This window comes from Mustela nigripes, chromosome 3 (assembly GCF_022355385.1).
Source record: "Mustela nigripes isolate SB6536 chromosome 3, MUSNIG.SB6536, whole genome shotgun sequence".
NCBI classification, from domain to species: Eukaryota; Metazoa; Chordata; class Mammalia; order Carnivora; family Mustelidae; genus Mustela; species Mustela nigripes.
In genome coordinates, this window is record NC_081559.1 from 19,539,608 (window position 1) to 19,567,060 (window position 27,453).

The following is a 27,453-nucleotide window of genomic DNA, read 5'->3' on the forward strand; positions in this document are numbered from 1 at the left end:
AATAAATTTATATACATATATATGGAAAAGTAGAAGAGATAAAAGAGAAAAAAAAAAGAAAAACGACAGACAGGAAAAGAGAAGGATGGAGTTAAGAATAAAAAGAAAATATACACACAATAGAGACTTTCCTCCTTCCACAGCAGGAGTTCTTTATTCCTCTTTTTTTTTTTTTTTCCGTTTTAAAAATTTTATTTATTTATTTAACACAGAGAGCACAAACAGAGGGAACAGCAGAGGGAGAGGGATAAGCAGGCTCTCCGCTGAGCAGGGAGCCCAATGTGAGGCTCAATCCCAGGACACTGGGATCATGACCCGATCCGAAGGCAGACAGTTAACTGACTGAGCAACCCAGGCACCCCAGAAGTTCTCCCTTCTACAGCAAGACTATTTTAGAAGGAGATAAAACATTTTTCAGAATCTGGGGTCCTTTTTTTTTTTTTTAACCACTTCCTATTCTTGTTCCACCAGTTGTTCTTTTGAACAAGAAAGCTTAGGCTATAGGGAACAAACACACAACAAAACTAGATCTATCGACTATGAGAATGACTTATATAAGATGGGAGCAAAGAGGAATGGAGCAGAAGGGAATTTGAAGACCATAGAACCTACACCAGCATTCTAAATTTAAGAATTAAAAGCTGGTGATTTCATTTTAGGGCAAGTCTGTCTTGCATGAAGGGCAAGAATTCGAGAAAGAAAAAGAGAGCAGAAATAGGCTATTCTTCCCTGGCAGTAGCTGCACACCTACCTAAGCGAAGTGATCACATGGCTGGGACTACAGGTGTATGATTGCTTCACTGTTGCTTCCGGTGATGGTAATGTGTAAGCGCTTGGAAGCCTATTCTCTGCATTTAGTGAGGAAAAACATAAACAAGAATAAACAGTAAACAAAAAGAGCCTGTGAATATGTCAAATGATATTCATATTCACAATATGTCCATGTGCCATATATCCATATACAATTGTTACCCTGAAGGTAAATGGGTTCTCATAATTCATTCTCAGCATAGAGTATGAGTTGGAAGTAATGTGTGATTTCTAGTAAGAAAATTAAGAGTGGACTTGTCTCATCCTTTCTCTTACCCACAAGGATGGAGATTGGGGGATGGCTATAAGATGATTAAGTTGCATAAAGAAAAATGCCAGTGTCTGAATTCCTGCTTCTGATGTATAACCCTGGGAAAAGGCAACAAAGTCAAGTCCACTAAAGTCACATTTAGGTCTGTGAAAAAAAATCACTTCCTCTGATTTCATAGTAGGTTTAGGGTCAGGGTTGGTGTTGGTGCTGGAATTGGGATTGGATTTAAGATTAAAGGTTGAGTAATATATATATATATATATATTTTAAAGATGTTATTTATTTATTTGTCAGAGAGAGAGAGGGAGAGAGAGTGAGCACCGGCAGACAGAATGGGAGGCAGAGGCAGAGGGAGAAGCAGGCCTCCCGCCGAGCACGAAGCCCGATGCGGGACTCGATCCCAGGACACCAGGATCATGACCTGAGCCCAAGGCAGCTGCCCAACCAACTGAGCCACCCAGGCATCCCGAGTAATATTTTTAATATAAGAGAATAACTGAGAAATATATCATGTTTCTTTCCAGTGGAAATCAACATGAAGGATTGTAAACCTTACCAAACCAGAACCAAAGAGGCTGTTATTCCTCCCTCTCTTGAGGTATTTCTCTTTGAGAAATCATTACAGTGAATATTGAAGGCTTAGATATGACATTTATAAGATGCTAAGAATATATTATATGAGTACTTTGCTGAATAATGAATAAAGCACAGGTTCTTCCCATAATCTGCAGGGGCCATACCTCCGAAGCCAGCCTCTTTACTCCAGTGTTCCCCCAGAAGCCTTCTCAGGCAAAACAGTAATGAAGGGAGCCACTGTGGCTTGTGTCCACTGTGGCTTGTGTCCAAGCAGCAAGACCACAATATTTTCTTACTGATCTGTAAATTGAGCACTTTCAGATTTCATTTAACAGAGCTTGCCTACCAAGAAGCACTGAAAGTCAATTATATCACAAAGCTAATGTTCAGAGCTGTTGAGAATTAGAGATAAAGCACATCTAAAAATGCAATTGCTGTTTCTGTATCTTAATTGGTTATTATGTTTGATTTTAGTGTCTATGATAATAAAATTAATATTTGTTTTTTTAATAAGAATTAAAAATCTTAATAAAAGGAAGGTGGTTCTAGATTTATGTAAAGAAGGTAAAAATCAGTCAAAATGATTTCTTATTTTTTTTAAAGATTTTATTTATTTATTTGACAGACAGAGATCCAAGTTGGCAGAGAGGCAGGCAGAGAGGGAGGAGGAAGCAGGCTCCCCACCGAGCAGAGAACCCAATGTGGGGCTCGATCCCAGGACCCTGAGATCATGACCTGAGATGAAGGCAGAGGCATTAACCCACTGAGCCACCCAGGTGCCCCTAAATGATTTCTTATTTAATGATGCATTGTTATGCATAATCATGATTACAATATGTATTTACAAAATAAAGAATATTTTGCTTAGTTTCATAAGGAAGCTCTTGCCCCAATGCCAATATTAAAGGAGCAAAAGTCAGAGGGTATGGATTTCATTATGAGAAATGATATGTTGTTATATTACCTACTAGGACCACAATCAGTGGAGTTTTAAAGGAGTTGGAAAGAATACTATACTAACATAATAATGGAAGTTATAACTATATTGACATAGTAAATAATTCTTTTACCATGGCTCAACTTCCTTAGAACTTTAAAGAAAAAAAAAAAAGTTTTCTTTAGAATAAACAAAGAAAAAAATTATTTCTCCTTACCCTGTTTTCTTGTCCTTGATTTTTATGTCTTTGGTTTCTACTCAGGTTCTGACATATTTAGGGAAGTTTTTGCTGGGGTACACAGGAATGAGTTTGGAATGCCACATTTTCTGCCCAAGATGGGAGCTCCACTGTGTGTAGTTTTACTCAATTTCTGATATAATCAAGGGGAACATGAACCTCTTCAAGTGTTCTTCCAAGAACCAAACAACAGTAGAACAGAATCTACTAACTTCCTTTCTAAGCCTCAGACCAAAACACAGAATAATGGAGTTCACAGCTAAACCTGTAACTGTCCCTCAGAACAACATGCTGCTTAAAATGAAACCTATGAGAAATTATACTAGTTACCAAGCATACTTAGATATAGACTTAAGAAAAACATGTACTGGCAATAGGCCTCTGGGGGAAAAGATGGTATTAGTTCCTGAAGGTGAGCAGTTGGGAACGCCTGGTCTAGTCAGGGTGGAATGCTGCCTGCTTCATTTTCCCATTATCTCCCCTTCCCCAGAGAAATCAGCAGTTAGTCAATCCTTTTGCTTGGGCTTGCTCACTATAGGTCATGTACTATGTAACCAGACATATTTTGCCTTTCTTCTTATGTATCTATAAGACTCATAATCTACTCGCTTCTTTGTTGCCTGTTACTCACTTTCTAATAAATATGAGACTGAAGAGTTGTTTGGGGTGGCAGTCTTTTCTACTGTCATCCCCTGCTCCCATTCTCTTGAAACTTTGTTTGTGCCTCACCCTTCTCCCATGCAGCATCAGGAGGTAGAAAAACCTATAACCAAGACTTTTCATCTAGAAAATAAAAATGTTTCACTCTGGGAATGGGGAAGGAGGGACTGACTGGAAGGAAGCATGATCTGTAAAAACATTTTTTTTTTTCAACTTGAAATATATAGCTAAGATGGGGAATGAAGAAACAAAGCCAAATCAAATTGTCACTCGACTTTTTTTTTGGTTAGCTACTTACAATATCAAAAAAGAAGCTCTGAAATAGAACCTAATTTCAAGATAGCAATGAACATGAGCTGTAAGGAATTGAAGAAGAGGAAAAAGGAAAAAGACTTCTAGCTCAAGATATGCTTTCAAATAAAAATTCTAAAGCATATAAGTGAAAAAAGGTCTTGTTAATAGGAAAATACTTTTAAAATAGGATATATATTTTGTCTGGCTGAAATTAAAATATGAGCAATGCCCAGAAAGTTAAATGTGCTTTAGATTCTGGAAGTGACAAATTAAGAAATGACATTAATAAAAAATGATAACATTGTCAACAATTATATAAAAGATACTATGTGCCAGACATTGTTTTGAGAGTTTTACTTATAAAAGCTCAATAATTTTTGTAACAACCTTTGGAGGAAAAGCATCATTTTGCAAATGCAAAAACTAAGACAAGGGAGATTTAAGTGATTTGGCCAATTCAACATGGTAAGTGATGGAGTTCAGCTTTGAACCCATGCAGTTTGATTCAGAAACTGGGGTCTTTACTATTGTGTGCCAGAAACTAGAAAGTAAAGGAAAAGAAAGAAAGAAAGAAAAGAGTGAGCTGAAATTGGGTAAGTATTAGTAGATAAATAATAATCAAAGAGAAAATTTGGCAATGAAAAATTCAGTCATTGAAATAAAAAGACATGAAGAAGACAAACTTTAGTGTTCATTGAAAAATAAAAGACTAATTGGGGAAAAATAATGGACTGAAATGTATCCAGAGAACCAATGAGATAAAATGTCTGTTATTTTCAAACATTCACATTTTATGTTTTTATGATTTCATTTATTTATTTATATATTTTAGAAGGTGAGTGAGTGTTAGTAGGGGAGGGAAGGAGGAGGAGGATCTCAGCAGACTCCCTGCTGAGTGTGGAGCCCCACCTGGACTCAACAGTGGACTCAACCCAGGGTTCAACAAGAGCTTGATTTTACAACTCCTCGATCCTGACCTGAGCAGAAATCAAGAGTCAGACACTTAACCAACTGAGCCACCCACATGCTTCTATTACTCCCAGACATTCAAAAGAGACTTAAAAACTGTAAAATCGAGTAGGAATTAGAGAAGAAAAGAACAGAGAGAACAGTAGCGAAGCAAAACCTGAAGAGATAGGTGATGAGAATTTTCTATAAATGAAAAAGTCATGCATCCAAAATTGAAAGTTCAATTCAACTATGCATTCTCACAATTTATTGATCTTCTATGTATGTGTCTCCACAAATAGGGAGAGTTTAATATTTTCCTTTCCAGTATGTATGCCATTTATTTCTTTTTCCTACCTTATTGCACTGCCAAGAATATCCTGCACTATGCTGAAAAAGACCAGCGAGATCGTAAACATCCATGACTTTTTCCCAGTCTTCGGGAGAAAACATTCTATTCTTTGCTATTATGTATTAATGTTATCTATAAGGTTTTTGTATATGCAATTTATCAGGTTGAGGTGGTTCTCTTTTATTTTTATTTCTTCAAAAGTTTTTGATATGAATGTGTTGAATTTGATCAAATATTTTCTTGTGCGGTTATTAACTGATACAATCATGAAATTTTTTCCTCTTTAGTCTGTTAATATGGTGGATTACATTGATTGATTTCTGAATATTGCAACTTTTCAATGAACTCTATCAGGTCATCATGTATAATTTCCAATGTACATTCCAAATTTTATTTGCTAATATATTTAAGGACTTTTGCTTGTATATTCATAAGGAATATGAGTCTGTAGCTTTCTTTGTTGTACTATCTTTTTCTGGTTTTGGTGTCAGGATAATACCAGTTTCATAAAATGAAATGAGTTCTAGCCTCATATTTTCTGGAAAATATTTTGTAGAACTGCTGTTAATTCTTCACATCTGTGATAGAATTTTCTACTGAAATAATTTGTACCTGATAATTTCTTTTTTGGCAGAGTTTTTTAAAATTATAAATTGAATTTTCTCAATAGTTATTGAACTATTTAAATTATTTTATGTATAGTGGTGTAGTAATTTGTGTTTCCAAAGAGTGGATCCATTTCATCTAAGTTGTAAAAATATGTGTATATAGTTGTTTGTAGAATTTCCTTGTTATTCTTTTTATATATGTAGAGTTTATAGTTATAGTCTTTCTTTTACTGCTGCTATTAGAGTTTTGTATCATCTCTCTTTCCTTTGGAGGTTTTGCTAGAGGCTTGCTTCCTCTTCCCTGTCCCTGTGGCTAGAGAGAGTAAACACTCTGGGGCATTTCTGTCTGTGCTTTTTGGTTGTTTTCAGATTACTGGCTTCTTCAGTTCCCAATATGGGATATATTAGGAGAAAACAGAAACCTGATGAATTCCCAACCGTGTTATTCCTTTGGACCCAGAACTCTAGCTTTTCTGCCTGTTTCCCTCTACCTTTCAGAGGCTTTAATGTTTGTTTTACTTTATGGGATGAATGGGGAATAGGATGTGTACTTTGTCTTCCCAGAAATGGGAATCCTCTTATCATCATTTTAAATATGGGAACTTTAGTCTTTTTTTAAAAAATTTATTTCTTATTTATTTTCAGCATAACAGTATTCATTATTTTTGCACCACACCCACACTCCCTGCAATCCGTGCCCTCTATAATACCCACCACCTGGTTCCCCCAACCTCCCACCCCCCGCCCCTTCAAAACCTTCAGATTGTTTTTCAGAGTCCATAGTCTCTCATGGTTGACTTCCCCTTCCAATTTTCCCCAACTCCCTTCTCCTCTCTATCTCCCCTTGTCCTCCATACTATTTGTTATGCTCCACAAATAAGTGAAACCGTATGATAATTGACTCTCTCTGCTTGACTTATTTCACTCAGCATAATCTCTTCCAGTCCTAACCATGTTGCTACAAAAGTTGGGTATTCATTCTTTCTGATGGAGGCATAATACTCCATAGTGTATATGGACCACATCTTCCTTATCCATTCATCCATCGAAGGGCATTTTGGTTCTTTCCACAGTTTGGTGACCGTGGCCATTGCTCCTATAAACATTGGGGTACAGATGGTCCTTTTTTTCACTACATCTGTATCTTTGGGGTAAATACACAGTAGTGCAATTGCAGGGTCATAGGGAAGTTCTATTTTTAATTTCTTCAGGAATATCCACACTGTTCTCCAAAGAGGCTGCACCAACTTGCATTCCCACCAACAGTGGAAGATCTCCACATCCCCTCCAACACATGTTGCTTCCTGTCTTGCTAATTTTGGCCATTCTAACTGGTGTAAGGTGATATCACAATGTGGTTTTTTAAAAAATATTTTATTTATTTATTCGACAGAGAGATCACAAGTAGGCAGACAGAGAGAGAGGATGAGAAGCAGGCCCCCTGCCGAGCAGAGAGCCCGATGCAGGGCTCGATCCCAGGACCCTGGGATCATGACCTGAGCTGAAGGCAGAGGCTTTAACCCACTGAGCCACCGAGGCACCCCTCACAATGTGGTTTTAATTTGAATCTCCCTGAGGGCTAGTGATGATGAACATTTTTTCATTTGTCTGATAGCCATTGGTATGTCTTCATTGGAGAAGTGCCTGTTCATATCTTCTGCCCATTTTTTGATATGATTGTCTGTTTTGTGTGTGTTGAGTTTGAGGAGTTCTTTATAGATCCTGGATATCAACCTTTTGTCTGTACTGTCATTTGCAAATATCTTTTCCCATTCTGTGGGTCACCTCGTTGTTTTGTTGACTGTTTCCTTGGCTGTGCAGAAGCTTTTGATTTTGATGAAGTCCGAAAAGTTCATTTTCGCTTTTGTTTCCTTTGCCTTTGGATACATATCTTGGAAGAAGTTGCTGTGGCTGACATTGAAGAGATTACTGCCTATGTTCTCCTCTAGGATTCTGATGGATTCCTGTCTCACGTTGAGGTCTTTTATCCATTTTGAGTTTATCTTTGTGTATGGTGTAAGAGAATGGTCGAGTTTCATTCTTCTACATATAGCTGTCCAGTTTTCCCAGCACCATTTATTGAAGAGACTCTTTTTTCCACTGGATATTTTTTCCTGTTTTGTCGAAGATTATTTGCCCATAGAGTTAAGGGTCCATATCTGGGCTCTCTACTCTGTTCCACTGGTCTATGTGTCTGTTTTTATGCCAGTACCATGCTGTCTTGGTGATCACAGCTTTGTAGTAAAGCTTGAAATCAGGTAACGTGATGCCCCCAGTTTTGTTTTTCAACATTTCCTTAGCGATTCAGGGTCTCTTCTGATTCCATACAAATTTTTGGATTATTTGCTCCAGCTCTTTGAAAAATACAGGTGGAATTTTGATCAGAATGGCATTAAAAGTATAGATTGCTCTAGGCAGTATAGACATTTTAACAATGTTTATTCTTCCAATCCAAGAGCATGAAATGGTCTTCCATCTTTTTGTGTCTTCTTCAATGTCTTTCATGATGTTCTGGAGTTCCTCAAGTACAGATCCTTTACCTCTTTAGTTAGGTTTATTCCCAGGTATGTTATGGTTCTTGGTGCTATAATAAATGGAATCAATTCTCTAATTTCCCTTTCTGTATTTTCATTGTTCGTGTATAAGAAAGCCACTGATTTCTGTACATTGACTTTGTATCCTGTCACGTTGCTGAATTGCTGTATGAGTTCTAGTAGTTTGGGGGTGGAGTCTTTTGGGTTTTCCATATAAAGAATCATGTCATCTGCGAAGAGAGAGAGTTTGACTTCTTCATTGCCAATTTGGATACTTTGGATAGCTTCTAAGCTGTTTGTTCCAGGCTTCCTCCTGATCCTTTCTATTTGTTTGTCCTCCAGATCACTAATTCTATCTTCTGTCTCAGTTACTCTGGCTTTGAGAGAATTTAGATTAGATTGGAACTCATTGAAAGCATTGTGAACCTCATCCCTGGTAGCTTTCAGCTCTGCCCTAACATTGTGAACATCATTTCTGGTCGCTTTCAGTTTGGCCCTAGTCAATTCCGTTTGGTCATCCATGGCTTTCTCCAAACTAGCTATTGCCTGGAAAATTGTTAGCCTAAATTCTCTTTCTGACATATTGTATATGTTGATAGCCATTAGCTCTGTTGCAGAAGGTCCATCCTCTGTGTTTTTCTTCTGTTGGGCAATCCTCCTCCTAGTCATTTTGGTGAGAGATGACTGAATGGATGTACCTGGATGTATCGAACGTGGTGCAGTCAAGGTGCACCCTGGAACGTTTCTGAGCAATCAGGATTCCCCACCCAAATGAGAGAAAAAAGAAAGAAAAAGAAAAAAAGGGAAGATAAAAGAGAAGGTTCAGCCCAAATGGGCCCAAAGGTAAGATTTATGAAGTATAGAAACAAAAACAGACAAACAAAAAGACTGATAAAAGTATATGACAAGAGAAAAATATATATATATAAGCAAATAAAGGAAGAACCTCGTCAAAAGAACCCCAAGTGTAAGATTTATATACTATCAGGACAAACACAAAAACACAGAAACACTGGTGGAAGAAAAAGATGGGAGAGTGGTTATAAATTCTCAGTGTGGGCGAAGAAGGTTGTTTTGATTCTTCCTGGATGTATCTTGATATCTTTGTTAAAGGACTCAACTTTCCTAAGATAAAGGGGGATTAAAAATTGGTTTACCTATAGGGGTAGTATTGATTGGGGAAAGGGGATTACTTTGAAGTTTAACGCTATATGAATATTAGAAAATAAAAGTAAAAAAGGAATAAACTAGACTAAACTAAACTAAAATAAAAAAAAAGAAATTTAAAAAATAGAAATGCAAAAGAAAAACACAGGTGTGCATCAAAAAGTTTAGGTTAGAAGGTTATTATGGAATTTGATGTACTGGACATCTCACTGTGATGGTAAATAGGTTAAAAATTATCTATATATATATATATATATAAAAGAGCCAGAATAGTGGGATCGAATTAAAAATAAAAGTTGTCCTATGACGTAGTGGTGGTTGTTCTCTTGTAGTCCTTTTTTTTTTTTTTCTTTCTTGGTTGGTTTTCTTGGGGAGGGACCTGCCACATGGGTTTTCAGTCAATGATGTTCCCTGAGTTAAGTCCTCCCACCCCCCTCAAGGGGGTGGGCTCTGAGGAAAATGGTTTTTTCAGGCTTTTGCTCTCTGGAGGTTTTTATGTTTGTTCTTTTTTTTTTCTCTCACCTTGACCACTTTTGATGGTTTTTGTAGGTTTAGAGGAAAGCAAACTGCACCCTGACCTCCCTCTCAGAGAAAAGCTTCAGTTTGCTCTCCTGTGGGTGCTGCAGAGCCCATATAAATTCCCACTTGGCTGCTGGCAGAGCAGGTTCTAAGTTGCAGTCCCTGGGGATGCAGGATCTTCTGCTTGTACCCCCCAAAATCTTCTGCTGCTGTTTGGCATCTCCAGACTGCCAGAGAGGTTCCAAGCAGCAATCGCATACTGAGATTTTCCTGCTGGCCCAGGCTGGCAGTGCCTGGTCTTTCTGGGTCTAAGAGCACTGGGCTTGCTTGCACTTCTCTCAGGGGAGAGTGAGGGTCGCATGTGTCTCAGGCTCTGTAGCACAGCTCGGCTTTCTGCCATCTGGCGAGGCTCCCAGCCCCTCACAGGAGCCGGACCCCACGCAATCTTGGGCGCACTGGTGGCTCAGGGACCAAGATCTGGTTTCTCTGTCACACTCTCTCTGGCTCAGCACCAGGGGAGGCTGTCCTGGGTCCGGAGACTTAAGCCCCTGTCCCTAGCTACCCCAATTCCCACAATCGCCCCCCCCCCATGATCCTTTGTTCTTTTTGAGTGTTTTCAACCAGTCTCCAAGTTAATGCTGGTCCCCAGATGCAGGACACTCTCATATTAGGGGGATTATTTTCCAATTGGTTGCATCTGGTGGCTCCCTCCCCCTTTTGTTTATCTTCCGATATCAGTCGGACATTCCCACTCTGCTTTACCTGCCCACTAGCATCTTCTGCCCCTGTAGAGATCCAGACATGTATAATTCTGATCTCAGGCTGATTTCATGGGTGATCGGAGTTCTTTGGTAGGTAATCAGCTCACTTTAGAGTACAGGTTGAAAAGGCACCTCCTCCTACCTCCTGGCCATCTTGTCTCCCCAGATTTCCCTTTTTTAAGGTTTTATTTATTTATGTGAAAAAGAGAAACTGAGAGCCAGAATGAGGAGGAGAGGGAAAAGCCCAATGTGGGACTTGAGCCTAGGACCCCAGAACCGTGACCTGAGCTAAAGGCAGAGTTAAAGGGTGGTTTAACTGACTGAGCCACCCAGGCACCTTTATGCCAGATCTTCTTTATCCATTCATCTATTGATGGACGTCTGGGATCTTTCCATAGTTTGGCTATTGTGGACATTGCTGCTATAAACATTGGGATGCATGTGCCCCTTCAGGCGACATTTGTATATTTGGTGTAAATATCCAGTAGTTCAATTGATGGGTCATAGGGTAGCTCTACTTTCAACTTTTTGAGGAACCTCCATACTACTTCCAAGTGGCTGCACTAGCTTGTATTCCCACCAACAGTATAAGAGGGTTCCCCTTTCCCCACACCCTCATGAACATCTGTCATTTCTTAACTTGTTAATTTTAACCATTCTGACCAGTGTGAGGTGATATCTCATTGTGGCTTTGATTTTTATTTGCCTGTTTCTGAGTGATGTGGAGCATTGTGTGTGTGTGTGTGTGTGGCCTGTTGGCCATTTGGATATATTCTTTGAAGAAATGTCTGTTCATGTCTTCTGTTCATTTCTTGATTATTTCTTGTTCTTTGGGTGTTGAGTCTGATAAGTTCTTTAAAAATTTTGGATACTAACCCTTTATCTGATAGGTCATTTGCAGATATCTTCTCCCATTCTGTCAGTTGTCTTTTGCTTCTGTCAACTGTTTCCTTTGTTGTGCAAAAGCTTTTGATCTTGATGAAGTCCCTATAGTTCATTTTTGCCTTTGGTTCCCTTGCCTTTGGAAATATGTCTAGCAAGAACTTGCTGTGTTCAAGGTCACAAAAGTGACTGTCTGTGCTCTCCTCAAGGATTTCGATGGATTCCTGTCTCACATTTGGGTCTTTCATCCATTTTGAGTCTATTTTTGTCTGTGATATAAGGAAATGGTCCAGTTTCACTCTTTTGCATGTGGCTGTCCAATTTTCCCAACACTATTTGTTGAAGAGACTGTCTTTTTTCCATTACACATTCTTTCTTCTGTTGAAGATTAGTTGACCATAGAGTTGAGGGTCAATTTCTGGGCTCTCTATTCTGTTCCATTGATCTCTTTGTCTGTTATTGTGCCAGTTCCATACTGTCTTGATGATTACAGCTTTGTAATAGAGCTTGAAGTCCGGACTGTGTTACCACCAGCTTTGGTTTTCTTTGTCAACATTACTTTGGTTATTCAGGGTCTTTTCTGGTTCCATACAAATTTTAGGATTATTTGTTTCAATTATTTGAAAAACATTGATGGTATTTTGATATGTGTACATTAATCTGTTTCACAATAGACATTTTCACAATATTTGTTCTTCCAATCCATGAACATGGAACATTTTTCCACTTCTTTGTGTCTTCCTCAATTTCTTTCATGAGTATTCTATAGTTTTCTGAGTACAGATTCTTTACTCTTTGGTTAAGTTTATTCTTATGTATCTTATGGTTTGGATGCAATTGTAAATGGGATTGAATCCTTAATTTCTCCTTCTTCTGTCTCATTGTTAGTGCATGGAAACACAACAGATTTCTATGCAATGATTTTACATCTTGCCACTATGCTGAATTCCTATATAAGTTCTAGCAATTTTGGGATGGTATCTTTTGGGTTTTCCACATAGAGTATCATGTCACCTGTGAAGAGTGAGAGTTTGATTTCTTTGCCAGTTCAGAAGCCTTTTATTTCTTTTTGTTGTCTGATTGCTGCGACTAAGACTTCTAGTACTATGTTGAACAGCAGTGGTGAGAGTGGACATCCCTGCCATGTTCCCAGCCTTAAGGGAAAAGCTGAAAGCTTGTGAATGATATTTGTCATGGGCCTTTATGTATATGGCTTTTATGATATTGAGGTATGTTCCCTCTATCATATACTGTAAAGAATTTTGATCAAGAAATCATGCTGTACTTTGTCAAATGGTTTTTCTGAATCTATTAAGAGACTCATATGGTTCTTGTCCCTTCTTTCATTTATGTAGTGTATCATATTGATTGATTTGTGGATGTTGGAATAAATCTCACTTGGTCATGGTGAATAATCCTTTTAATGTGCTGTTGGATCCTATTGGCTACTATTTCGGTGAGAATTTTGGCATCCCTATTCACTAGAGATATTGGTTTGTAATTTTCCCTTTTGGTGGGGTCTTTGTCTGGTTTAAGGATCAAGGTGATGGTGGTCTCACAGAAAAGCTCTCAGTTTTCATCATTGAGAATGATATTTCTTGTGCTTTTTGTACATAGCTTTTATGATATTGAGGTATATTTCCTTTATTCCTACACACGAAGAAAGAAATCAAGAAAGGATGCTGTACTTTGTCAAATAATTTTTCTGCTTCTATTAAGAGTATCATATGGTTCTTGTCCTTTCTTTTATTTATGTAGTACATCACACTGAGTGGATTTGTGGATTTGTGAACCACCCTTGAATTCTAGGAATAAATCCTGCCTGGTCGTGGTGAATAATCCTTCTAAGGTACTGTTGGATCCTATTGGCTAGTATTTTGGTGAAAAATTTGGTGTTCCCATTCACCAGGGATATTGGTCTGTAATTCTCCTTTTTGGTGGGGTCTTTGTCTGGTTTAGGGATCAAGGTAATGCTGGCTCATAGAGTTTAGAAGTTTTCCTCCCATTTCCTCTTTTGACACAGCTTCAGAAGAATAGGTATTAATTCTTCTTTAAACGTTTGGAGAATTCCCCTGGGAAGCCATCTGGCCCTGGACTCTGGTTTGTTGGGAATTTTTTCATTACTGCTTCAATTTCCTTGCTAGCTTTGGGTCTATTAAGTTTAAGTCTTTTTAAATTTCAATTTTTATGGTTATATTTTACCCTTTCATTGTATTTAATTTTATGTGTATATATATATATATGTTTTTCCTTTCTTTACAATTTCAAGATGTAGTTTCTTCTAACAAACAGACCCAAATATACCCAGAATATAGTGTATTGCTCTGTTAACCTGTTTGCTTATATACTTTTTTTACTTTGTGTTTTAATTTTCACTTTTACAGTTGCATTCTGTCCTTTCATTGTATGTATGTATGTACATATGTATTTATTTATTTTACATATTTGAGTTTTTCTTTCTTTACAATTTTGAGATCTTGTTTTCTAACAAACAGGCCAAAACACACACAGGATCCAGTGTATTTTGCTGGTCTACTCACCTGTCTGATTATATTCTTTCAATTTTCTATAATTTTTTTTTTTCAGTTTCAGGTCTCTTCTGATTTGTTTAAGGTATATTTCTCTGGGAACACTGTTGTCATTTTTTAAAAATTTTATCCTCTCACTCATCTGTTCTCTGGACAGAATGATGAGATGGAAAAACTCACCTCAAAAAGAGAGAACAAGAGATACTAATGACTTAGTCAGTATGGACATAAGTAAGATGTTGGAACTTGAATTCAGAATAATGATTATACAGATAGAGAGAATCACTTTCCATAGAAATAAAAGAACTAAATTCTAATCAAGTTGAAATAAAAATAAGCTATTAATGGGATGCAATAAAAAATGGAGGCTCTGCAGGAGCAAGATGACAGAGGAGTAGAAGACCTAAATTTTCTCTGGCCCCAGGAATTCAGCTTGATAGTTCTTAAACCATTCTGAACACCTACAAAGTCAACAGGAGATCAAAGAAGAGAATAGAAGCATTTCTATGAACAGAAAAGCAAACATGTTCTGGAAGGTAGGACATGTGGAGAAGTGAATCTGAGGTGATATAACAGAAGATAGACTGTGGAGGGGGGGAGGGAGCCTCCATCAGTTGGCTACTGGCAAGTGATGGGACAGTGGAACACAAAATCAGAACTTTTAGAAGTTTGTTCCACTGAGGGATGTCACTCCAATGGTGGAGCCAGGGGCAGAATCCTCACTAGGACAGTGTGGTCTCAGGAACCTCAGGATCACAGAAAGACCAGGGGTGCCTGAGTGTAGCAGAGCTCCCATGTATCAGAGCAGGGAAGCAGGCTGCAAAGACAGAGCCAAGGAATGGGCTCTTAACTTGGGGTTGTCATAAACCAAGATAGATGGCACTGTTGGACCACAGCTCTTTGAACAGGTACCCACAATTGGCAGATCTGAGGAGATCCTCCCCTGCCACTTCCTCCACTGGGATGAACAGCATGAGAGTGCACTGCAGGAATCTGTTGGGTTTGGAGACTCCAGAGATTAACAGAGATAGAAACTGTTGGTCATAGGCCGTGAGCACAGAGTGTGCCCAGAGACCAAGGAGACAGAGGAGTGATTGCTTTTCTCTGAGGGTATGCTCAACAGTGGGATCCTAAATTCTCAGCCCCTCTGGACCAGAGATTGGGACTCTGCCATTTTTATTCTTGTTCTTCAGAGCTACAGGAAAACTTTCAGGGAACAAAAGCTACCAAAGGATTACTTAGTCTGGCCCCTGACAAGAGCTGTGCAGTTCCACCTTGGGCAAAGACATTTGAAAATAAGTGCAATAGTCCCCTCTCCCAGAATATCAGCAAGAAAATTTAACCAAGTCCAAGTCTATGGATCAATGAGAACTGCAAGAGTCCAGCACTAGGGGAATGCAGCACATAGAATTCATGGCTTTTCCCCCATGATTCTTTAGTTTTTCAAAGTTAATTTTTTAAAAATTTTATTTTTTTATTTTTCTATATATTTTTAAAAATTAAATTAAATTAAATTATTTTTCAGTGATCTGTAATTCTTTGTTCATGCAACACTCCCAGTGCTCCATGCAATACATGCCCTCCTTAACACCCACCACCAGGCTCACCAAATTCCCCATCACTTTCCCCTCCAAAACCCTCATTTTGTTTCTCAGAGTCCACTGTCTCTCATGGTTTGTCTCCACCTTCAATTTCCCCCAACTCACTTCTCTCCATCTTCCAATGACCTCCGTGTTATGCCTTATGCTCCACAAGTAAGTTAAACTATATGATAATTGACTGTCTCTGCTTGATTCAATTCACTCGGCATAATCTCTTCCAATCCCATCCATGCTGGTACAAAAGTCAGGTATTCATCCTTTCTGATGGGGGCATAATACCCCATTGTATATATGAACCATATCTTCTTTATCCATCTGTCTGTTGAAGGGCATGTTGTTTCTTTCCACAATGTGGCAACTGTGGCCATTGATGCTATGAACATTGGGGTACATATGGCCCTTCTTTTCACTACCTCTGTATCTTTGGGATAAATACCCAGTAGTGCAATTGCAGGGTCATAAGGCAGACCTATTTTTAATTTCTTAAGGAATCACTACACTGTTTTCCAAAGTGGCTGCACCAACTTGCATTCCCACCAGCAGTGTAAGAGGGCTCCCCTTTCTCCACATCCTCTCCAACACATGCTGTTTACTATCTTGTTGATTTTGGCCATTCTAAACTGGTTTAAGGTGGTATCTCAATGTGGTTTTGATTTGAATCTCCCTGATAGCTAATGATGAGGAACATTTTTTTTCAAGTGTTTGTTAGCCATTTGTATGTCTTCTTTGGAGAAGTGTCTGCTCACGTTTTGTGTTTTGTGTGTGTTGAGTTTGAGGAGTTCTTTATATATCTTGGATATAGATCTTGGATATCAGCCTTTTGTCTGTAGTGTTATTTGCAAATATCTTCTCCCATTCCAGCGGTTGCCTCTTTGTTTTGTTGACTGTTTCCTTTGCTGTGCAGAAACACTAAATGAGAAGAACATGCAGCCAAGAATACTTTATCCAGCAAGTTTGACATTCAAAATCAATGGAGAGATAAAGATCTACCAAGACCGGCAATATTTAAGAGAGTATGTGACCACCAAGTCAGCACTACAAGATTTTAAGCACTACAAGATATTAAGGGGGGTCTATAAAAGAAGAAATAACCCAAGAGTGACATAGGACAGAAATTCACAGAGACAATCTATAGAAACAAGGATTTCACAGGCGACATGATGCCAATAAAAACGTACCTTTCAGTAATCACTCTAAATGTGAATGGTTTAAATGCTCCCATAAAGTGGCACAGGGTTGTAGATTGGATAAAATGACAGGACCCATCTATATTTTGCCCACAATGGACTCATTTTGAACTTAAGGATACATTGAGACTGTATTTTCTATATTTTTTTGAATTTTTCTTCTTTCCTATTTTAACCAACATCTTATCTTACTAATTCCTTTTTAAGAATCTTTTTTTAATTTTCATTTTTACAGACATATTCTATCCTTCAGTGTATTTAACCTTATTTTTTGTATACATATGTTCTTCTTTCTTTAAAATTTTGGAATACAGTTTCTTCTAACAGTCCAAAATATACCCCAAATTTAGTATATAGCTTTGTTCTAGTCCCCCACCTAATCATATTCTCTCTTTTTAAAAAATTTTTATTCTTTCTTTTTTCAACCAACTTATTTTATCAATTCCTTTTTAAAAATATTTTTAAATTTTCATATTTACAGTCGTATTTCATATCTTCATCATATTTACATATATATATATATATATATATATATATATATATTCCTTTCTTTAAAATTTTGTGAAGCAGTTTTTCTTTTTTTATTTTCTTTCCTCCCCCAGTTTTGGGTTTCTTCAGATTTGTTTAGTGTATATTTTTCTGGAGTCGTTACCTTTTTTCATTTCACTCTCTCATTCATCTACTCTTCTCTGGACAAAATGAAAACAAGGAAAATCCCAACTTAAAAGAAAAAAAAAAGAACAAGAGACAGTACTGACTGCCAGGGACCTTATCATTATGGACATGAATAAGACATCAGAACTTGAGTTCCAAATGATGATTATAAAGTTACTAGCTGGGTCAAGAAAAGCATGGAAGAATTCTTTTCTGAGAAATAACAGAAATAAAATCTAGCCAAGTTGAAATAAATAAAAAGATACTAGGGAGGTGCAACAAAAAATGGAGGCTCTAACTACTAGGATAAATGAGGCAGAAGAGAGAATTATTGATATAGAAGACCAAATGATGGGGAATGAAGAAGCTGGGAAAAAGAGATAAACAACTACTGGATCACAAGGAGATAATTTGAGAGATAAGTGAAAATATAAGAGGAAACAGTAATAGAATGATTGGGATCCCAGAAGACTAAGAAAGAGACATAGGGGCAGAAGGTATATTGGAGCAAATTACAGTGGAGAACTTCCCTAATTGGGGAAAGGACATAGGCATCAAAATCCAGGAGGCACAAGAATCCCCCTCAAAATCAATAAAAATAGGTCAATACCCCATCACCTAATAGTAAAACTGAAGTCTCAGAGGCAAAGAGAAAATCCTGAAAGCAGCTCAGGACAAGAGGTCTATAGCCTACAAGGGTAGAAATATTGGATCGGTACCAGACATATCCAAAGAGACCTGGCAGGCCAAAAAGGACTGGCAGGATATATTTAGAGCCCTAACTGAGAAAAATATGCAGCCAAGAATATCATATCCATCTAGACTGTCATTAAAAATAGGAGAGATAAAAAGCTTCCAGGACAAACAAAAACTAAAAGAATTTGCAAACACCAAACTAGCCCTAAAGGGAATATTGAAAAGCATCCTCGGGTGCCTGGGTGGCTCAGTGGGTTAGGCCGCTGCCTTCGGCTCAGGTCATGATCTCGGGGTCCTGGGATCGAGTCCCGCATTGGGCTCTCTGCTCGGCAGGGAGTCTGCTTCCTCCTCTCTCTCTCTCTGCCTGCCTCTCTGCCTACTTGTGATCTTTCTCTGTCAAATAAATAAATAAAATCTTTAAAAAAAAAAAAAAAAGAAAAGCATCCTCAAAGAAAAGACAAAACCCCAAAGTCACATAGACCAGAAAAAAACATAGACAATATATAGAAACAGACACCTTACAGGCAAGACAATGGCACTAAATTCAAATCTTTTAGTAGTTACCCTGAATGTAAATGGGCTAAATGCTCCAATCAAAAGACACATGGTATCAGAATGGATAAAAGAACAAGACCCATCAATATGCTGTCTGCAAGAGACTCATTTTAGACACAAATTACCTCTAGATTTAAAGTGAGGGAGTGGAAAACAATTCATCATGCTAATAGACATCAAAAGAAAGCTAGGGTGGCAATCCTTATATCAGACAATTTAGATTTAAACCAAAGGCTATGGTGAGAAATGAGGAAGGACAATATATCATACATAAAGGGTCTGTCCAACAAGAAGATCTAACAATTTTAAGTACCTATGCCCCTAACATGGGAGCAGCCAATTATATAAGCCAATTAATAACAAAATCAAAGAAACACATCAACAATAATTCAATAATAGTAAAGGATTTAAACACTCACTGAAATTGATAGATCATCTAAGCAAAAGATAAACAAGGAAATAAAGGTTTTAAATGACACACTGGACCAGATGGATATCGTAGATAAATTCAGAACATTCCATCCCAAAGCAACAGAATACGCATTCTTCTCTAATGCACGGGGAACATTTTCCAGAATAGATCACATCCTGGGTAACAAATCTGGTCTCAAGTGGTACCAAAAGATTGAAATCATTCCCTGCATATTTTCAGACCACAATGCTTTGAAACTGAAACTCAATTACAAGAGGAAAGTTGGAAAGAACTCAAATATGTGGAGGCTGAAGAGCATCCTACTAAAGAAATTAAAGAATTAAAAAATATTCATGGGAACAAGTGAAAATGAAAACATAACTGTTCAAAATCCTTGGGATGCAGCAAAGACAGTCCTAAGATGAAACCATGTACCAATACTAGCCTTTCTCAAGGAACAAGAAAGTTCTCAAGAATACAACCTAATCCTACACCTAAGGAGCTGGAGAAAGAACAGCATAGAAAACCCAAACCCAGCAGGAGAAGAGAAATAATAAAGATCAGAGCAGAAATGAATAAATTAGAAACCAAAAGAACAGTAGAACAAATCAATGAAACTAGGAGATGGTTCTTTGAAAGAATTAATAAGATTGATAAACCCCTGGCCAGATTTATCAGAAACAAAAAAGGAAGGACCCAAATTAATAAAACCATAAATGAAAGAAAAGAGATCACAACCAACACCAAAGAAACACAAACAATTATAAGAATATATTACGAGCAACAATATGCCAACAAATTTGACAATCTGGAAGAAATGGATGCATTCCTTGAGACTACAAACTACAAAAACTAAACCAGAAAGAAATAGAACACCTGAACAGACAAGGAAATTGAAGCAGTAATCAAAAATGTCCCCCAAAAAACAAGAACCCAGGGCCAATGGCTTCCCAGGGGAATTCTACTGAACATTGAAGGAAGAATTAAATACCTATTCTTCTGAAGATGTTCCAAAAAATGGAAATGGAGAGAAAACTTCCAAACTCATTTTACGAGGCCAGCATTACCTTGATCTCAAAACCAGACAGAGACCCCATCATAAAGGAGAATTACAGACCAATATCCCTGGTGAACAGGGATGCCAAAATTCTACCAAAATTAGCCATTAATATTGAATCCATTAAAAGGATTATTCAACATGACCAAGTGGGATTTATTCCTGGTCTGCAGGGTTGTTTCAACATTGCAAATCAACCAATGTGATACAATACATTAATAAGAGAAAGGACAAGAAACTCACGATCCTCTTAATGGATGAAGAAAAAGCATTTGACAAAGTACAACATCCTTTCTTGATCAAAACCCTTCACAGTGTAAGGATAGAGGGTACATACCTCAATATCATCAAAGCCATCTATGAAAAACCCACAGTGAATATCATGCTCAATTGGGAAAAAAATGAGAGCTTTTCCGACAGGAACATGGCAGCAATGTCAGTTAGCTCCACTGCTATTCAACATAGTACTAGAAGTCCTAGCCTCAGCAATCAGACAACAGAAAGAAATAAAAGGCTTATGAATCAAGAAAGAAGTTAAACACCAACTCTTTGCAGATGATATGATACTTTATGTGGAAAACCCAAAGGACCCCACCCCAAACTGCTAGAACTCATACAGAAATTTAGCAAAGTGTCAGGATATAAAACAAACGCTCAGAAATCAGTTGCATTTCTATACACCAACAAGACAGAATTTATATACAACAAGACAGAAAAAAGAGAAATTAAGAAGTCCATCCCATTTACACTTGCACCCAAAACCATAAGATACCTAGGACTAAACCTAACCAAAGAGGCAAAAAATATGTATTCAGAAAACTATAAAGTACTCATGAAAGAAACTGAGGAAGACACAAAGAAATGGAAAAAAGTCCCAAGCTCATGGATTGAAAGAACAAATATTGTGAAACCTTCCATGCTACCTAAAGCAATCTACACAATTAGTGCAATCCCTATCAAGATACCATCAACTTTTTTCAAAGAATTGGAACAAATAATCCTAAAATTTGTATGGAAACAGAAAAGACCCTGAATAGCCAAAGTAATGTTGACAAAGAAAACCAAAGCTGGTGGTAACACAGTCCCGGACTTCAAGCTCTATTACAAAGCTGTAATCATCAAGACAGTATGGAACTGGCACAATAACAGACAAAGAGATCAATGGAACAGAATAGAGAGCCCAGAAATGGACCCTCAACTCTATGGTCAACTAATCTTCGACAGAAGAAAGAATGTCCAGTGGAAAAAAGACAGTCTCTTCAACAAATGATGTTGGGAAAATTGGACAGCCAGATGCAAAAGAATGAAACTGGACCATTTCCTTACATCACAGACAAAAATAGATTCAAAATGGATGAAAGACCCAAATGTGAGACAGGAATCCCTCGAAATCCTTGAGGAGAACACAGGCAGCAAACTCTGTGACCTCGAACACAGCAAGTTCTTGCTAGACACATTTCCAAAGGCAAGGGAACCAAAGGCAAAAATGAACTATAGGGACTTCATCAAGATCAAAAGCTTTTGCACAACAAAGGAAACAGTTGACAGAAGCAAAAGACAACTGACAGAATGGGAGAAGATATCTGCAAATGACCTATCAGATAAAGGGTTAGTATCCAAAATTTTTAAAGAACTTACCAGACTCAACACCCAAAGAACAAATAATCCAATCAAGAAATGGCCAGAAGACGTGAACAGACATTTCCACAAAGAAGATATCCAGATGGCCAACGGACACATGGAAAAATTTTCAATGTCACTCAGTATCAGGGAAATAGAAATCAAAACCAAAATGAGATATCACCTCACACAGGTCAGAATGGCTAAAATTAACAAGTCTGGAAATGACAACTCTTGGTAAGGATGCAGAGAAAGGGGAACCCTCCTACACTGTTGGTGGGAATGATAACTGGTGCAGCCACACTGGAAAACAGTATGGAGGTTCCTCAAAAAGATGAGAGTAGAGGTATCCTATGACCCATCAATTGAACTACTGGGTATTTATACCAAAGATACAAATATCACCTGAACGGCATGTCCATTTCCATGTCTATAGCAGCAATGTCCACAATAGCCACACTATGGAAAGATCCCAGATGTCCATCAACAGATGAATGGATAAAGAAGATGTAGGGATCTATCTCACAATTGTGTGTGTGTGTGTGTGTGTGTGTGTGTGTGTGTGTGTGTATACACATATATATGAATATTATATTTATATAGTACATATTTATTTCATAAAAAATGAAATCTTGCCATTTGCAATGACATGGATGGAACTAGAGGGTATTATGCTAAGCAAAATAAGTCAATCAGAGAAAAGCAATTATCATATGTTCTTACTGAAAGGAGTTTGAGAAACAAGACAGAGGATCATAGGGGAAGGGTAGGAAAAATGAAACAAGACAAAACCAGGGAGGAAGACAAAGCATAAGAGACCTTTAACAACTGAGAAACAAACTGAGGGTTGCTGGAAGGTAGGGATGGGGTGGCTAGGGGATGGACTTTGGGGAGGGTATGTGCTATGGTGAGCACTGTGAGTTTTGTAAGACTCATGAATCACAGAATTTTACTCCTAAAACAAATAATACATTATACGTTAATTTAAAAACATGGAGGCTCTAATTGCTAGAATAAATGAGGCAGAAGAAAGAATTAGTGATATAGAAGACAAAAAAATGGAGAGTAAAGAATCTGGGAAAAAGAGACATAAATAATTACTGAATTACAAGAGGAGAATTTGAGAGATAAATGATACCACAAAGTGAAACAATATTAGGATAATTGGAATCCCAGAAGAAGAGGAATTGGGGGAGGGGACAGGAGGTATATTGGAGCAAATTATAGTGGGAAATTTTCTAATCTGGGACTGGAAACAGGCATTCAAGTCCAGGAGGCACAGAGAACCCTCCTCAAAATTAGTAAAAATAGGGCAACACCCTGAAATATAATGGTGAAGCTTACAGAGCTCAGGGGCAAAGAGAAAATCCTGAAAGCAGCTTGAGACAAGAGTTCCTTAACACACAGTGTTAGGAACATTACTGGGAGCAGACCTATCCACAGAGACGTGGCAGGCCAGAAAGGGCTGGCATGATATACTCAGGGTACTAATGGAGAAAAACATGTGCCAAGAATACTTTATCTATCAGTACTGTGATTCAGAATGGAAGGAGAGATAAAGAGCTTCCTGGACAAACAGAAATCAAATGAATTTGTGGTCACTAAACTAGACCTGTAAGAAATATTAAAGGGGATCCTCTAAGCAAAGAGAGAGTCCCCAAATAACACAGACCAGAAAAAACAGAGACAATGCACAGAAATAGGGACTTCTCAGGTAATACAATGGCACTAAATTCCTACCTTTCAATAGTTACCCTGAATGCAAATGGGCTAAATGCTCCAGTCAAAAGACACAGGGTATCAAATTGGATAAAAAAAGCAAGACTATCCATATACTATCTACAAGTGACTCATTTCAGACCTAAACACACCTCCAGTTTGAAAGCGAGGGGGAATAAAACAATTTATCATGCTAATGGGCTTCAAAAGAAAGCTGGGAAGGGCAATCCTTACATCAGACAAATTAGATTTAAACCAGAGACTATAATAAGAGATGAAGAATGACACTATATCATAAATAATGTGTCTATCCAACAAGAAGATCTAACAATTGTAAATATTTATGCCCCTACCATGGGATCAGCCAATTATATAAACCAATTAATAACAAAATGAAAGAAACACATAAATAATAATACAATAATATTAGGGGACTTTAACACCCAACTTAGGTGGACGGATCATCTAAGCAGAAGATCCACAAGGAAACAAGGGCTTTGAATGACACACTGGACCAAATGGACTTCACAAATATATTCAGAGTCTTCCTTCATAAGCAACAGAATATACATTCTTCTCTGCATATGGAAAATTCTCAAGAATAGATCACATACTAGATCACAAAATGCTGTCTCAATTGGTACTAAAAGATTGGGATCATTCCATGCATATTTTCAGACCACAATGCTTTGAAACTGGAATTCCAACACAAGAAAGAATTTCATCACAAGAATTTCCATCACTTGGAAAGAACTCAAATACATGGAGGCTAAAGAGCATCCTACTAAAGAATGAATGAGTCAACCAGGAAATTAAACAAGAATTTTAAAAATTCATGGAAACGAATGAAAATGATACACAACTGTTCAAAACCTTTGAGTTGCAGCAAAGGTGTTTCTAAGAGGGAAGTAAGTATATAGCAATACAAGCCTTTCTCAAGGAATCACAAAGGTCTCAAATATACAACCTAAACTTAGACCTAAAGGAGATGGAGAACGAGCAGGAAATAAAGCTGTTTAGAGTTTACCAGCAGGAGAAAAGAAATAATAAAGATCAGAGCAGAAATCAATGAAACAGAAACCAAAAAAACCGTAGAACAGATCAACAAAACTAGGAGATACTTCTTTGAAAGAATTAATAAGATGGATAAACCCCTGGTCAGACTTATCAAAAGGAAAGAGAAAGGACCCAGATAAATAAGATTATGAATGAAAGGGGAGAGATCTCAAGAACACCAAGGAAATACAGAATATTATAAGAGCACATGAGCAAGTATATGCCAACAAATTAGGCAATTTGGAAGAAATGTGCTCATTTTTAGAGATGTAAAATCTTCTAGGATTTTTAGGTTTCAGGTCTTGCATTTAAGTCTTTAATCCATTTTGAATTTATTTTTGCGTATGGTATTAGAATGTCATCCAATTTTATTCTTTTCCATGTAGCTGTCCAGTTTCCTCAACACCATTTGCTAAAGAGACTGCCTCTTTCCAATTGCATATCCTTGCCTCTTATGTCTTAGATAAACTGACCATATCAGCAAGGGTTTATTCCTGGGCTGTTATTCTACTCTATTGATCTATTTTTTTGCCAGTAAAATACCGTTTTTGTTAGTATAGCTTTGTAGTATATCTTGATATACTTCCACCATTGCTCTTCTTTTCAAGATTGCTTTGGAGATCTGTTTTTTTTTGGGGGGGGGGTTGTGGTTTCATAAGGATTTTAGGATTATTTGTTCTAGTTCTATGATAAGTGCTACTGGTATTTTGATAGGGATTATATTAAATCTGTAGGTTTTATTGGGTAGTATGGACATTTTAACAATATTTGTTCTTCTGATCAATGAGCATGGAATATCTTTCCATTTGTTTGTGTCATCTTCAATTTCTTTCATTAATGTTTTATAGTTTTCATAGTATACATCTTTCAGCCCTTGGTTATCTTTATTCCTAAGTATTTTATTATTTCTGGTGCAATTGTAAATGGGACTGTTTTCTTAATTTCTCTTTCTGCTCCTTCATTATTAGTGTATAGAAATGCAGCAGATTTATACATACTGATTTCTTTTTCTTGCAACATTACTGAATTCATTTATCAGTTCTGGTAGTTTTTTGATGGAATCTTTAGGGTTTTCTATGTATAGTATCATGTCGTCTGCAAATAGTGAAAGTTGTACTTTTTCCTTATAAACATGGATGCATTTTATTTCTTGTCCTTGTCTAACTGCAGTGGCTTGGACTTCCAGTACCATGTTGAATAAATGTGGTGAGAGTGGAAATCCCTGTCTTGTTCCTGATTGTAGGGGAAAATCTCTCAATTTTTCATAATTGGGTATGATGTTAGCTAACTTTCCTTACATTTTTGGTACTTTCGCCCTTTGAGGCATCTGCACTAGTTGGACATAACCAGTCTAACAGACATGCTGCTAGTGAGAGCTTCACCCTTATTTTGAAATGCTTAATTTTAAAAAGTTTGATTGAATTATAACTATTTGCATTTTCACAAACTCAAAGCATGGATTTCATTTGCTTCTCACTTCATGCTGTTTTTTCTTGTCCATCAGTTGGAGCCTGAAGTGTGGCTTCAACACACATGTGCAACACTGAGTGGGTCTGGTGAAAGAGAGGGTGATGATGAAGACCAAGAGAGATGAGCTATCGAAGGTGAAAAGATCCCTTGGTACATAATCTCATGATGCTAACAGAAGTTGTGAGAGATTTGAACTATGGCCTGTTAATCCATTTGTTCAAACAGTGAAAAAGTCTCACTAATAAAGTTATTATCTTAGCTCAGCTGGATTAGAAGCCTTCCTGAAAAGTTATTTAGGTCAACTATTAAATCCACCTTCCTCTCCCATTTTACCTTTCACAAATTCTTCCCCTCTGACTTTCAACTAACCAGAAAGAATGACATTTCCTGATTATCTAAAATTGCATTTAAACCTGGTGGAACTAAAAGCACTGTTCAGGAACCTAAAAGGGAATTTTACAGAGATGTTTATTGACCTTTCAGATAATGGGGCGACAGAGGTGGGTAGAAGAATACAGACTGTCCTCAGGTTAAATAAAAAGAAATCCTTCTTGCAGCATGGTCTGTTCAGCCCCATTTATGACAGAAAAGAAGTTATATCCCTGGCAGAGACACACTTAGTGAAAGATCTCACTGTATAATGGTTTGTCTGATTTTTAAAGACTCCTTTTTCTTTTTCTAAAAGATTTTATTTATTTATTTATTTACTCAATCATTCGTTCATTTGACAGAGAAAGACACAGCAAGAGAGGGAACATAAGCAGGAGGAGTGGGAAAGGGAAAAGGAAGCCTCCTGCCTACCGGGGATACCATTGTAGGACTCGATCCCAGGACCTGGGTTCATGACCTGAGCCGAAGGCAGATGCTCAATCACTGAGCCACCCAGGAGGCCCAAAAGACTGTTTTTTCTATACGTGATAGTAATAATAAAATCTATGATTATGATCTCTAATTCAGTATGGCATGATAAACTAAAAAATTTATCATCAAATTCATTCTTTGCAAAATTCTGATCCCTAATCAGTGCTCCAAGAAAAGGGATGATAATATATTTTATGGGAAAATAAAGACATTGAGAAATATCTTGTTTAAGTGAACTGTGTATGCATAGCTTACCTCAGAGTCAAATTCTATTACAATACCCTGGAAATGCGTGCACAGATGTTCCTCTTTCATTGTGTAGCTATGTCTTCTATACTATTTTAGTGTTCTACTCTAATATTAAATCTAGCATACTTGATAAAATGAAGTAAATTTGATGCCATCAAAGTAAAAAGTGTTTAAGGCTGAAATCCTTTAAAAAGTTGTCATTTTGGTTGCTTTTACTTGTTTTTGGTAGGT